Consider the following 11,964-nt stretch of genomic DNA (forward strand, 5'->3'; position numbering starts at 1 on the left):
ATGGTTAAACTATGTGCAAGCCATGGGTTTCAGAGATAGTTAAGGTGGGTAACCCACACTTGAGAACACCCAGTGAGGTCACCCAGATCTCCAAGGTGGAAAGTGAATCAGCATCAGAGATTGACTTAGGAGAATCAGGAAGACAGTATTTTGAAATGAAAATGGCCTGCTACAGATTGGATCAATGACGTTGAAATAAAAAATTTACCATGTATCTGTAAAATAGGTAGTCCTGATACGCCCCAGATGAGATGCGTGAATGACATGGAGATTTGTTGACCTTCACACATCAACAACTCAGTGTACTATATATTATGTATACCTCTAAATTAAAAACCACTGCCATCAAGTCAATTCCGGTTTATAATGAACCTTGTATAGGGTTTCTGAGGATTAAATCTTTATGGGAGCAGAAAGCCTCATCTTTATCCCATGGAGTGGCTGGTGGACTTGAATTACCAACCTTGAGGTTAGCAGTCCAGTGTTCATCCTACAGCGCCACTAGGGTTTCTTATTATGTATGTTGTTGTTGTTAGTGTCAACAAGTTAGTTCTGATCCATAGCGACCCTGTATAGGGTTCCGAGAAGCAACTAGTAGGCTTTAACTCGGCAGTTCAAACGGCTTTGCAGTGCCACACCAGGACTACTATTATTGTGTATGTTGTTGTTGTTGTGAAGTGCCATCAAGTCGGTTCCGACCCACAGTGACCCTGTATAGGGTTTCCGAAGAGCAGCTTGGTGAGTGTGAACTGCCAACCTTTCAGTTCAAATGGCTTTGCAGTCTGGTGCATTAACTCACAGCGCCACACCAGGACTTACTGTGTATGTGTATACTTAGTAGTAATTGTTAGGTGCTGTCCAGTCATTTTGAACTCATTGACTCTGTGCACAACAGAATGAACCACTGAAACCACCCTGTGTCATCCTCACAATTGTTACATTTGAGTCCATTATTGCTGCCTCACTCAGGTCATCTCGTTGGGGGTGGGGTGGGGGGGGGTCTTCCATTTTTGTTGCCCCATACTTTACCAAGCATGATGTCCTTCTCCAGGGACTGATCCCTCCTGACAACATGTCCAAAGTATGAGATACAAAGTTTCACCATTCTTCTTTCAAGACACATTTATTTGTTCTTCTGGCAGTCCATTGTGCTTTAAATATTCTTCTCCAACAAGTTAATTCAAATGCATCAATTTTTTATGGCCTTTCTTATTTATTGTCCAAATTTCACATACATAACAGATGATGGAAAATACCATGGTTTGGGTCAGGCTTACCTTAGTCCTCATAGCGACATTTTTAAAGAGATCCCTTTTACAGCAGATTTGCCTAACGCAGTACATCCTTTGATTTCTTGACTGCTGCTTCTGTGAGCATTGATTGTGGAGCCAAGCAAAATGAAGTCTTTGACAAACTTCAATCTTTTCTCCATTTATCATGATGTTATTTATTGGTCTGGTTGTGAGGATTTTTGGTTCTTTAATATTGAGGTTAATTCCATACCTAGTAATCGAATGGATACTTGTAGTAGAAAAGAAAAGTTTAGTGTATTGTCTGCTCCTAGATGCTGAGATCTAGACATTATTCCTGGTGCTGAGCATATACAGGCTCTATTAATTGAGTGAATGCCAAATGAGTCAATATAGAGAGTATCTTTAGATTATTTGGGGATCTTGAGTGCCTTCCTGCCTTATAAATGAATAATAACCGCTCGAATAAACTAGAAGTAAGACTGATATTATACATGAGCTTGTTGATCATGGAGCTTTGTTTTGAATGATAATTTTTCTGATATATGGCCATGGTACTAGTGTTTAGATCCGAGAATTGCTAGAAAACTGGAGCTGAAGGTTTTTTTTTTTAATGTGTGTGTGTGCTTTGAGGGATGGGGGTGGTATTTTAACTTGAAATGTGTTTGTTACATTTAGCTCTGTAAGAAGTGATGTAAAGTGGGGGTGAAGCAGTGGGAACTCTCTGTACTTTCTGCACAATTTTTCTGTAAACCTAAGATTGCTGTAAAAAATAAAGTCTGTTAAAAGTTTTAGCTCCACATACCTCAATACCATATTTTTCCCCTTTCATACATAACATCTAGTTTCTGTGACTTTCTCCAGGTTGAATAATGGAGCTTGTGAATTAGTCTTGCATAATGCAAACCCTACCACCTGAAATAATTCCCAGTGGAAGAATCAGGTTACAAGAGGGAAGGTTTTAGCTGTCCACATTCCATCCTCTTATTGTTGGAGGTTGAGTTGATGAAAACGAGGTAGAGAGAGAGACACAAACACACACATACCATCAGATCAGTGTACTGTGAGAGAGAAGCCTATGTTCACTTGAAGTTGAGAGCTGAAATTTCAAGCATTCATAATGCAATCTGCAAGGTGTGGGTAGCCATTTTATCAGTGCTTATTTCCTTTCATCCCAGGATCCTTACCTGATTTTGCACATTGGAAAAGCCGGCAGTGCTGCCAGAGTTCTTGAGGTGGTGTCTGTTTGTGATCCAGTGCAAGCTGAATCTTTATTCAAACAAGGTAAGTGCATGGGTCTAAGAGGAACTAATATCTTATTGCCTGCATGGCAGTTTATCATAGAATTTATTGAATCCCTTTTTGTAGGCCTTTCTCCTATTTTTCCCTATTATAATTCCTGTGATGGGCATGAATAAATTCTTGTATATGCATTTGATTTTATACCCTTGTTCAACCTAAGACCTTAGTAATAATTCGTATTCTTGAATAAGTATCACAGTTGGCTGCTTAGTTTAAAAAAATGGTTTTCCTTAATAAAAGCTGAAAGGAAGCTGTAGGTCATTAGGTAACCTAGGCTATCTGTTTTCTTTAGTATGTTAGAAAAAAGGAGAGTTTTTCTAAAAAATGAAAAGAAAATACTCCCTAGTGGTAACATGAATCCATTTAAAATGGGAGCTAAAATTGCTATTACTTTCCCCTGGGCATACAGGGGAGGAGCCTTGATAGGTAAAGTGAAGCTTGTTTGAGCTGCTGAATATGCTATTCATTGCTTCTCTAATGATGAAGGATTAGTCGGATGGTTGATCCCGAGCCTGATAAGTACGTATTCGAGTAAACTTTCAGGAGGATACACGGGGAATATTGTAATGACAAAGTTCCAGATTAGTGGCCTGGTTAGCAACACCCCTACCAACAATTTAACAAGAAAGGGATTTGTTTTTTAGAGAATATAGACTGGAGAATATAGACTATGACCTTTTCTTATTTGCTTTCAGTACATATTTTCAGCTCAATATATGCCAGTTTAGCTAGTAAAGGTAGAACACACTTGATTGTACTTTGTAGAAAGATTTCAGATTATTTGTTACTTATCAACAGGGACTTCAAATATGTTTTGGAAAAATTCCATTATCTTTGATTTGCTTTTCTGTGGACATTTTTAAACTTTCTTATATTTATAGACAGAGAAACAGCAAGAAAATAGACTCATTCGTGAAATTGATTTGTTCCCAAGGAAGTTACTAAAGCTTTCCCTTTCACACTCTGATACTATAGATAAGAATAGCTTAAGGTGGGAACATACTAGCTATATTCCAGACACCCTACCTATATGTATATTTTAATTCCTCACGGCATTTTGAGATGTAAGTGACTTTGTTTCCATCTACAAATCAAGACAGAGAGTAAGTGTATCTTCCAGCTGATGAGTGCTAGAGCCAGGATTTGACTTAGTTTTTGCTGTTAAGCCACTACTCACTGCAAAAGCTGGCCCACCATTTATAAAGTGGCATTCTAGGGTTCCATCCAATAGAGCCAGGACATTTTAGATTGATCATTTTAGCAATTCCTTCAACTAATAGAAACATCCAATTTTATGTCTGTCATGAAATATGTAACATTACAGAAAACACTGAATGAAAGCTGGGGTCTAGTCTTAGCTCAGTTTCTTACTGTGTTGAGGTCATAGGGAGTCCTGGTGTGGCACTGTGGGTTAATGCGCCAGACTGCAAAGCCGTTTGAACTGTGAGGTCAAGGTCGGCGGTTCAAGTTCTCCAGCTGCTCCTCGGAAACCCTATACAGGGTTGCTATGGGTCGGAACTGACTTGACGGCACTTAACAACTAAAATAAAGTGCAGGGCTTATAAAACTTGCTTTAATGAGAAAGCAGACCTACTTTTTAGATTTGATTTTGTATTTACCTTTCCAATAAGCACTTCTTAATGCAGTGTACTTAAGTCCCTCAGAATTCTTCTCTCATTCCAAGTCATTTCCTTTTACTCTGCTGTTAATAGGTAAACTGTATGCTTATAACACAGGATGCCAGCAGGTAAAGTTAAGCTCACCAACCTACATGCTTTGGAATGGCTCTATCACTGACACATTTGTTTGCACAAATTGAGCAGGTTATTATTTACTGTTACTTTCAGTCATATCTCAAAAATTAAAATCAGTGATTAATACCACCTACAACCCACCATCTCTGAAATTTACTTTAGAATGCCTCTTAAGAGGTATGTATTATAAAAGTTTGGAGTGTAAAGATTATTGCGTGTATTTTATTTCTACAATTTTCAAACCTTTTTCAAGATGAGTTGAGACCTAAATGTATTATTTTTGTGTAGTTTTCAAACATTAATTGAAATAAACTGAGTATGCTACTTTTGGTTAATACCTTCTCTGGTGTCAAAAATAAAGCAAAAAGCTTTATGAAGCACTGTTTCCTGTGTGGGAATCAGTGTTGAAATAATGAGTGCCTCTCTATGTACTGTATTATGGGAAATCTGTATCTCACTGAAGTTTACTTACCCTTTCAAGTTATTGAGAAGGAATGTGGACCTGTTGCTTTAAAACAGTGATAGATGGAAGGGAGGGGTGGGGTTTGCTCTGCCATTTGGATAGAAAGTAACTGTCATTGAAAAGCAAGAAGGAAATGTGACCCATTGTGGACTCTACTGGAAGCTAGCTAGCAGCACAGCTTCCCTGACCCTTAAAAGGCTCTGAGCCTTGACTTATTCTTGGAACTCATCTTTCCCAAGTGAAGTTGGTGTAGCTGGATCACTCTAAAAGTATAAATGTGTAGTGTCCCAAGTCCCTGGGTAGTTTATATCTATTTTCAGGTAGATTTCATTGTTTTTTAAAAAAGAATAGAATATAAGGATCTTAAGTAATCCTTTGTGCTACATTTCAGCGATGGGGGGTGTGGGTGTTGTTGTTGTTGTTGTTGTTAAGTGCCTTCGAGTCGGTTCCGACCCATAGTGACCCTGTACAGGGTTTCTGAGAGTGTAAATCCTTACGGGAGTAGAAAGCCTCATCTTTCTCCCGCGGAGCAGCTGGTAGTTTCGAACTGCTGACCTTATGGTTCGCAGCCCGATTCGTAACCACTACGCTACCAGAGCTCCTTGTGGGTGGTATTAATCACTGAATTTAATTATTGAGATATGAGTGAAAGTAACAGTGATAGAGCCATTCCAAAGCCTTGTTTGGTGGGTAAAATAACAAATAGGAAACTCCTTGCCCCACATAAAGGTTCCTGGGTTTATCTGGAGCAGTAATAAGTTATTTTCAAGGAAGTTCATAAAAATGAAAGCACATTGGTAGAAAATTATAATATCTAATTAGATATTCAAATGCTAAAAAAAGTTGGAATGAGGCAAAAAGTTTAATAATGGATTTGGGTTCCATAGAATGCTCCTTTGCCTATTAGGAGGGTAAGGCATTGTAGGATAAGCACCGGACTGGTAACTGTAAGGTTGGCAGTTCAAACCCACCAGCCACTCCTAGGAAATCCTTTTCAGGATCAATATGAGTTGGAACTCAATGGCACTTTACAACAACGATCAAAAAATGCAAAGCATGATGGTTCTGCAGGGAAAGCACTGAACTGTGAACCCACCAAGTGCCCCATGGGAGAAAGCTGAGGCGTTCTGCTCTTCTATAGATTCACAGCCTTGGAAACTCTATACAGGGTCACTATGAGTGTGAACGAACTGTACAGCACTTAAAATGTAATTTATTAGTGTGTATTTTCACCTGTCTCTTAATAAGTTTTCTCAACTATTAGGAAGTAGCCACACTTCTGAAGACAACTGAAACAGCCTCCCATGGGAACCATATTTTGGACTCCTCGTGTCCTCTATCTGGGAGATTGAGTTTGTGCTTTAGAATTGACTTTCATTGTGTTTGAGTTTAAATCACAGTAATTTTGTCACTTGTTGCTAAGTCACTCTTTTTACACTGATGTGCAGAGCACACACACTGAGAGACAAGTAGAGGTGAGCCATTTGGTCCTTGTATTATAGATGTTTGTTTTTTAGTAAGGAAATCCCATTTTGTATTTTTGGGGGAATGGCATAGAAGAAGGAACTGTGTTCCCCCAAACTTGTGAGAATTTTGATACTGAATATAAAGTCCACCAGTTGACTATACGACTGGCTCTTCTTAACCCTTTCTAAAGTCAGAAAAAAACAAAACTTCTTTGTAGAAAGATTTCTGAAATGGACTTTAAGTAATTAAAATACAGTTATTAGAGTTGTGTGAAAAATCTTATTTAAAAATTTTTAAAATACCTCAGCAAAAGCAGTGAGATGTTGTTCAGCAAGCTGAATGAATAATTTGGAAACTTTTGGTGTTCCCTTGTTCTGTTCAAACAACTGCCTCTTGGTCTATGTACAGGTTCATATGAGTACAATTAAGTGTTCCAGAATACTTACTTTCCTCAATGTTAATAACTGATAAGGATAACTATTTTTGTTGTCCCTTATGACCATGAAAGTATACCTGGTTTTTTTCTTAAATTTTATTACTGACTAAAGAAATAAACATTCCCTCAATAGTCACAAAAATACAATGAAGGTTAATTCTTTCTCATAAGGTTCCCATTGCTTATACTAGACCAACCATTTCATCTATAAGCTGTCAGATTTCACTATAGAACAATTACTGTCCATTTCTCTCTGGTGGATCTGTTTGCCTAGCATTTAAGTTACTTTTATGATTGTGCCCATTTTTCCCTTTCAGAGTTCACACTTTCTTCATCTTCACATTTCCACAAGTCAGTGCTCATGGTTCTGTGATCGTGCTGTTGAGTTGGTACCAACTCATAACGACCCTATGCCTAGTAGAACGAAACACTGCTCGGTCCTGTGCCAACCTCACAATCGTTACTACACTTAAGCCCATTGCTTCTGCCGCTGTACCAATCCATCTCATTGAAGGTTTTCCTCTTTTTTACTGACCCGCCACTTAAACAAGCATGATGTTTTTCTCCAGGGAATGGTCCGCCTCCATAATGTGTCTAAAGTATGAGAGACAACGTCTGGTCATCATTCTGGCTTCTAAGGAGCATTCCAAAATAGAATTTAGACTCTTCCAGGAACAACAACAACAAAGCAGTGAGATGCTTGATACCATGTTAAAGATAAAAGATCTAATGCCATTAACTTCATTTATGTTATGTTTATTATGTATAATAAACACAAACCATATATAACGTTAAGAATACATTTAACCATGGCAAGAAAACGATATACGATGGGATCAATGTAAAGCTAATGTCCTCCCATGTAAACTATCACATAATTCACAATAAAACATTAAACATTAATGACCAAAGACAAGAAGAGTTGTGAGATGACATTAAAGATAAAGTTAAATATTATAGTGAAATGTGCAAAGATCTGGAGTTAAAAAAACAAAAGGGGAGAACATGCTCAGCATTTCTCAAGCCGAAAGAACTAAGGGAAAAAATTGAAGATTCAACTTTTAATACTAAAGGATTTTTTTGACAAAATATTGAATTGATGCAGGAAGCATCAAAAGAAGATGGAAAGAATACACAGAGTCATTGTACCAAAAAGATGTACAATACTCATCCTTTTCAAGAGATAGCATATGATCAAGAGCCCGTGGTAGGTACTTAAGGAAGATTTCCAAGGTGCTCTAAGCATTGGCAAAGAACAAGGCTCTGGGAATTGATGGAATACAAATTGAAATCTTTCAACAAACTGAGGCAACGCTGGAGGCACTCACTTACTCAGTTATGCCAAGAAATTTGAAGGACAGCTACCTGGCCAACTGACTGGAAGAAATCCTTATTTCCCCCTATTCATAAGAGTGGTGACCCAATACAATGCGGAAATCATCAGACAATATCATTCATGTCACATGCAAATAAAATTTTGCTAATGATAATTCAAAAATGGCTGAATAGTACACTGACAGATGAAATAGAACAAGGGATATCACTGCTGGTGTCAGATGAATCTTGGTTGAGAGCAGAGAATCCCAGAAGGATGTTTACCTGTGCTTTATTGGCTTTTGACTGTGTGGATCATGACATGCTATGGGCAACATTATAGAGAATGAGTATTCTGAAGCCTGTGGTTTGACTCATGAGGAACCTGTATGTTGACCAAGAGTCAGTCAGTAGTTCAAACAGAACAAGGGGATACTGAACGGTTTAGTGTCTTGAAAGGTGTGCACCCACAGTTGTATTCTTTCACCATATATATTCAGTCTATGCTTAGCAAATAAGATGCTGGATTACATAAAGAAGAATGTGACATCAGGATTGGAGGAAGACTCATTAACAGCCTGATATGCAGATGATACAGCCTTGCTTGCTGAAAGCTAAGAGGATTTAAAATGCTTAGTGATGAAGATCAAAGACTACAGCCTTCAGTATGGGTTGCACTGAAATGTAAAGAAAACAAAAATCCTCACCACTGGACTAATAGATAATATCATGACAAATGGAGAAAAATTGGAAGTTGTCAGGCTTCATTTTGCTTAGATCCACCATCAATAGTCATGGAAGCAGTGATCAGTAAATCAGATGATATGTATTGCATTGGGTAAATCTGCTACACAAAACCTCTTTAAAGTGTTCAAGAGCAAACGTGTCAGCTTGAGGATTATTGTGGGCCTAATTCTGGTAGCGTAGTGGTTACGAATTGGGCTGCGAACCTTAAGGTCAGCAGTTTGAAACTACCAGCTGCTCCTTGGGAGAAAGATGAGGCTTTCTGCTCCCGTAAAGATTTATAGCCTCAGAAACCCTATACAGGGTCGCTATGGGTTGGAACTGACTCCACAGCACATAACAACAACAACTTAAGAATTCATGCATTTGAGTTATAGTATTAGAGGAGAATATTAAAAGTACCATGGATTGCTAGAAGAACAAACACATCTTCATTTGAAGAAATAAAACCAGAAGGCTCTTTGGAAGCCAGAATGACAAGACTTTGTCTCTCATACTTCGGACATATTGTCAGGAGGGACCAGTCCCTGGAGAAAGGACATTGTACTTGGTAAAGTGGAGGGTCAGGTAAAAGAGAAATTCCCTCAACAAGATGAATTGGTACAGTGGCAGTAGCAGTGGGCTCAAGGATGGTGCAGGGTCAGGCAGTGTTCATTCTATGGTGTCAACTTGATGGCACCTAACAACAACATAGTAAGGAGGGTTTAGGTCTGATTTGGTTTGGTTTGGTTTTGCTTTAGGGTGATAGTATGTTTGTCTTAGCTTTTTATTTACTTAACCGATGAATTTTTTTTCCATAAAAATAAACAGTAAAGTCTTTTTTGAGAAGGCCTTTTGTATATGAACCTAGGATTTATGGGCTTAAGGATAGTTTTGTCTTTTATATGTAGCTTGGTCATTCAGGGTTGCCAAGGTTGGAAACCCCTCTAGGGTGCCCTAATGAAAGGCTATCTTAGGCATTGCTTAGTTCTGGGAACTCAACCTCCTGCCAAATATAACCTCTCAATAGGCCACGTTCAGGACTCCAAACATTGGGAAAACTTGTAGTGAATGCTTCCCAAATATTTGTTCTCTTGAATTTAGCAGATACCGTGTACCAGGCATAAGGTTCACATACTAAGTAGATACACAGAGAAGAAGCAGTAATACAGAGAGGGAGGGAATGTAGTAATTTAATTGTTCTTTTAAGTTTTTGATATAGAGATCATGGCTTTAGCCTTCTCTGCCAATATTACTCCCTTATTCTTGGACTTGAAAATAAGATCTTTTTATTGGTATGGAAGCCATGTGCTATTATATATCATAGACCACAGTTTTGGCTTTTGTGTATGTTTTGCTTTTTAAGTAAAATTCGTCTGTACCACTCCGCTATGCTGGTCCAAGGATCATTGATCTTAGCAGTTTTAAATAAGTGGTTTGGACTTTTTTGAGTTGCTGTCAATACAATGGACTGCAGGCATAAGACATGGTCAGAGTTGGCAGTTGTTGTGATTGCTATGGAGTCAGTTCTGACTCACAGCGACCCTGCATAGGGTTTCTGAGGCTGTAAATCTTTACAGGAGAAGAAAGCCTCATCTTTCTCCAGTGAAAGAACTGGTAGTTTCAAACTGCTGACTGAGATTAGCAAACACTATACTACCAGAGTTCCTTAAGGTCAGCAGTTGTTGTTGTTAAATGCCATCGAGTCGATTCCGACTCATAACGACTTTGTATAGGGTTTCCAAGGAGCAGCTGGTGAGCTTGAACCACCGACCTTGCAGTTCAAATGACTTTGCAGTCTGATGCATTAGCCCACAGCGCCACACCCCTCGCAGTTTTTGGACCAGAATAGCTCCTGCTATTCAAGAAACTTAAGAGGTGATTATGGAAGGGATGTGATGGCCGAGTTCATGGCCCTAGATCAGCCTCCTTATCTATGTTGAGGGCACTCAATGCAGAAGTAGTTCATGGGGGCCCTTGGTGGAGTTGGTTTCAGTGTTTGTTGGAACCACAAAGCACTTGGGGGCAGAGGGGGACTGGTTAAATTCTGGTCCGATGACTGAGTTTTGTGGGTCTGGATCCTGATATGGCACACCAAAGTGGCACAGCTGGCCCCATCTCATGCTGGCTTGGCTCCTGAGTACATGCAGCCAAATTCTTGAGGAACAGGGTCTGCGCTGGGAATGGATGAGAGTCACAGCTGGCCACATGCTGTTGATCAGGGGATGGGAGGGAAAAAGAAGAAATCACACCTTTTCTGTTACCTGCTAGAATCTGTTCTGCCGGGCTTCTGTCCATTACCAAAGTTTCCCACAAGATGGTTGAGCTGCGTCTGGCCAGCTATTCACCACTCAGTCTCCCTCCCACTATCCCACCTTGGCCTCTCTTTCCGACAAGCACTCCATCCACTTCTCTAACCTTTCTTCTGAAGTTCTGGGTGCCAGAAGTTTCATCTGTGACTGTTTTATTTGGTCTGTCTGCCTAGTTCTCCCATCTTAGTTTTTAATTTAAAGCATCTTATTAGTGTCAGTAATAAGGAGCTCTGGTAGCGTAGTGTTTACGAATCGGGCTGCTAACCTCAGGATCAGCAGTTTGAAAACTACCAGCTGTTCTGTGGGAGAAAGATGAGGCTTTCTGCTCCTGTAAAGATTTACATCCTCGGAAATCCTCTACAGGTTTCGCTATGAGTTGGAACCGAGTCCACAGCACAGAACAACAACATTATTGTCAGTAATATGTACTGCGTGCAATGTTGGATTACGTAATTTACAGATGTTCAATGTTACGGTTTATAAAGATGCTGGTAATGAAAACTTTTAAAATGAGGTATTCCGTTTATATCAGAACTGACTGACAGGGGAGTCATTGGACCAAAATGCTGTCATAAGTCAAGACTGCATGTATTTGTTAGCTCAGTATTAGACTATTTGAGAGCATTCTCGTTTAATCTATTCTTTGAAAGTAAATATTAAGGATGTACTGATGGCTTTGAAAATCGTATGTAGTATAGGGAATAGAGAAATGGTCAGAATTGTCACATGCACTACAATTGTTGAAAGTGTGATACCTGTGTTAGGTCATCTCAGATCTTTTACTAATGGCTGACAGCCCTCAAAACATATCTGCTTATCGAGACAAAATGATGTGTCGAATCATTGGTAGATCCCTTCATCCTTGTCAGTGTTTCATAGTTCTCCCCAGTTAGTTAGGACATGTGTTTATGTCCTTTCCTGCTGTGACTTGGTCTGGGTGTTT

The sequence above is a fragment of the Chrysochloris asiatica genome, unplaced genomic scaffold (assembly GCF_000296735.1).
Source record: "Chrysochloris asiatica unplaced genomic scaffold, ChrAsi1.0 scaffold00106, whole genome shotgun sequence".
Taxonomy (NCBI): Eukaryota; Metazoa; Chordata; class Mammalia; order Afrosoricida; family Chrysochloridae; genus Chrysochloris; species Chrysochloris asiatica.